The sequence below is a fragment of the Ranitomeya imitator genome, chromosome 1 (assembly GCF_032444005.1).
Source record: "Ranitomeya imitator isolate aRanImi1 chromosome 1, aRanImi1.pri, whole genome shotgun sequence".
NCBI classification, from domain to species: Eukaryota; Metazoa; Chordata; class Amphibia; order Anura; family Dendrobatidae; genus Ranitomeya; species Ranitomeya imitator.
This window is the reverse complement of record NC_091282.1, coordinates 286,482,581-286,486,601: the sequence shown is the minus strand read 5'-3', so window position 1 is coordinate 286,486,601 and position 4,021 is coordinate 286,482,581.

Genomic DNA, 4,021 nt, shown 5'->3' with positions numbered 1-4,021 from the left:
ATCTCTGATTGCTGTAGCAGAGTTTAGAACTTTGAAACTTTGACATCAACTTGTGCAGATAAGATTACCTGTCTCCAGTATACCAATTTCCTTACCTTTGATAAGATAAAGCCTTTGCTTACAATTGTTTACTTTAATCCAAGTGAGATTACTAATAGATGACTACCTCTGAGATACCCTGAAATCGAATGCATAGCTAAATAACACTTTAAAATTCAATAAACGAGTTGTTTGTGACTTAAATCGGCTGAAACCGCCTATATCGACTTGTTTACCAGCCAAATGTGTATAGGAACCTCTGGACCAATGGTGTAACTAGAGTCTGATGGGTCCTGGTGTAAAGGTACCGTCACATTAAGCGACGCTGCAGCAATCTAGACAACGATGCCGATCGCTGCAGCGTCGCTGGTTGGTCGCTGTAGAGCTGTCACACAGTCCCGAAGTCCCCGGGTAACCAGGGTAAACATCGGGTTACTAAGTGCATTAACGATATCGTTATGTGTGACGGTACCTTAAGATTTGGACGGGTCCCCCTCCCCCTGACATATACACTGCTCAAAAAAATAAAGGGAACACTTAAACAACAGAATATAACTCGAAGTAAATCAACTTCTGTGAAACCAAACTGTCCACTTACGAAACAGCACTGTTTGACAATCAATTTCACATGCTGTTGTGCAAATGGAATAGACAAGAGATCAACATTATTGGCGATTATCAAGACACACTAAATAAAGGAATGGTTCTGCAGGAAGGGATCACAGATCACATCTCAGTACCAATGCTTTCTCGCTGATGTTTTGGTCATTTTTGAATGTTGGTTGTGTTTTTATACTCGTGGTAGCATGATAAGGACTCTACAACCCACACAAGTGGCTCAGGTAGGGCAGCTCATCCAGGATGGCACATCAATGCGAGCGGTGGCAAGAAGGTTTGCTGTGTCTGTCAGCGTAGCGTGCAGAGACTGGAGGCGCTACCAGGAGACAGGCCAGTACACCAGGAGATGTGGAAAGGGCTGTAGGAGGGCAACAACCCAGCAGCAGGACCACTACCTCAGTCTTTGTGCAAGGAAGAACAGGAGGAGCACTGCCAGAGCCCTGCAAAATGATCTCCAGCAGGCCACAAATGTGCATTTGTCTGTACAAATGGTTAGAAACCGACTCCATGAGGATGGTCTGAGTGCCTGACGTCCACAGATGGGGGTTGTGCTCACAGCCCAACACCGTGTAGGACGCTTGGCATTTGCCACAGAACACCAGGATTGGCAAATTCGCCACTGGTGCCCTGTGCTTTTCACAGATGAAAGCAGGTTCACACTGAGCACATATGACAGATGTGACAGACGTGATAGAGTCTGGAGATGCCATGGAGAGTGATCTGCTGCCTGCAACATCCTTCAGCATTACCGGTTTGGCAGTGGGTCAGTAATGGTGTGGGGTAGCATTTTTTGGAGGGCTGCAAAGCCCTCCATATTCTTGCCAGAGGTAGCCTGACTGCTATTAGGTACCAAGGTGAGATCCTCAGACCCCTTGTGAGACCATATACTGGGGCGGTTGGCCCTGGGTTCCTCCTAATGCAGGACAATGCCACACCTCATGTGGCTGGAGTGTGTCAGCAGTTCCTGCAAGATGAAGGCATTGAAGCTATGGATTGGAACGCCCGTTCCCCAGACCTAAATCCGATTGAACACATCTGGGACATCATGTCTCGCACCATACAAATTTTAACAGTCTATTCAGTAGGACTATCAGCTGTGTATCCACCAGACTTCTGCACAAAACAACTGATGGTCCCAACCCCATTTATAAGGCAAGAAATCCCACTTATTAAACCTGACAGGGCACACCTGTGAAGTGAAAACCATTCCCGGTGACTACCTCTTGAAGCTCATCAAGAGAATGCCAAGAGTGTGCAAAGCAGTCATCAAAGCAAAAGGTGGCTACTTTGAAGAACCTAGAATATAGGACATAATTTCAGTTGCTTCACACTTCTTTGTTAAGTATATAATTCCACATGTGTTAATTCATAGTTTTGATACCTTCAGCGTGAATGTACAATTTTCATAGTCCTGAAAATACAGAAAAATCTTTAAATGAGAAGGTGTGTCCAAACCTTTGGTCTGTAATATATATATATATATATATACATATATATACATATATATACATACATATATATATATATATATATATATATATATATATATATATATATATATATATATATATATAATTATGGTATATATACAGTGGGGAAAAAAAGTATTTAGTCAGCCACCAATTGTGCAAGTTCTCCCACTTTTAAAGATGAGAGAGACCTGTAATTTACATCACAGGTAGACCACAACTATGAGAGTCAAAATAAGAAAACAAATCCAGAAAATCACCTTGTCTGATTTGGCAAGATTTATTTTGCAAATTATGGTGGAAAATAAGTATTTGGTCATTAACAAAACTTCATCTCAATATTTTGTTATATATCCTTTGTTGGCAATGACAGTGGTCAAACATTTTCTGTAAGTCTTCACAGGGTTGGCACACATTGTTGGTGGTATGTTGGCCCATTGCTTCATGCAGATCTCCTCTAGAGCAGTGATGTTTTGGGCCTGTCGCTCTTCAGCATGGACTTTCTACTGTCTCCAAAGGTATTCTTTGGGGTTGAGATCTGGAGACTGGCTAGGCCAATCCAGGACCTTCATATGCTTCTTATGAAGCCCGTCTTTCGTTGCCCTGGTGGTGTGCTTGGGATCATTATCATGTTGAAAGACCAATCAATGTTTCATCTTCAATGCCCTTGCTGATGGAAGGAGGTTTGCACTTAAAATCTCACAATACATGGCCCCATTCATTCTTTCATGTATCATGTATCAGTCATCCTGGTCTCTTTGCAGAGAAACAGCCCCAAAGCATGATGTTTCCACCTCCATGCTTCACAGTAGGTATGGTGTTCTTTGGATGCAACTCAGCATTCTGTATCCTCCAAACACGAGTTTTGTTTCTACCAAACTGTTCTATTTTGGTTTCATCAGACCACATAACATTCTCCCAATACTCTTCTGGATAAACCAAATGCTCTCTAACAACCTTCAGACAGACCCGGACATGTACTGTCTTAGCAGGGGGACATGTGTGGCACTGCAGGATCTGAGTCCCTCGTCGTGTAGTGTGTTACTGATGGTAGCCTTTCTTACGGGGTCCCAGCTCTATGCAGGTCATTCACTAGGTTCCCCATGTGATTCTGGGATTTTTGCTCATCGTTCTTCTGATCATTTTGACCCCATGGGGTGAGATCTTGCGTGGAGCCACAGATCGAGGGACATTATCAGTGGTCTTGTATGTCTTCCATTTTTTTAGTATTGCTCCCATAGTTGATTTCATCACACCAAGCTGCTTGCCTATTGTAGATTCAGTCTTCCCATGGCTACAATTTTGTTTCTGGTGTCCTTCGACAGCTCTTCACCATAGTGGTGTTTGAAGTGTGACTGTGAGGTTGTGGACAGGTGTCTTTTATACTGATAAGTTTAAACAGGTGCCATTACTACAGGTAATGAGTGGAGGACAGATGAGCCTCTTAAAGAAGAAGTTACAGGTGTTATGTCCTCACTAGCTGAGGCAGGCTCATACGTAGCTATACAGTCAGCTAAACCGCTATACCGGGGTCCAATAAGGAGACTGTGGTTGAGTCTGTGCTTTATTAAACGTAGTGGTATATTGATGCGGTGAAACTGTGAACAATGATATACATAGAATCAGTGCATGGCATAGAAGATACATAATACACATGATATACATTATGCATAACATTTAGAAAGCTAGTGACTAAACTAGGAGTACAACTGGTTAAACTAAGCTAATATAGAGCAGAAATATCTATAGGAAGCATAAAGACATACCGGCAATGCAATCGCAAGGGGGATGAAGTGAAGCGTTTTTCCTTGAAGGCAAACCGAAGAAAGTGAAAGGAAAAATGGAAGGAAATGGAGGCTGAGCTACCATAATGCATTGCAAAGGAGGAGGAGAAT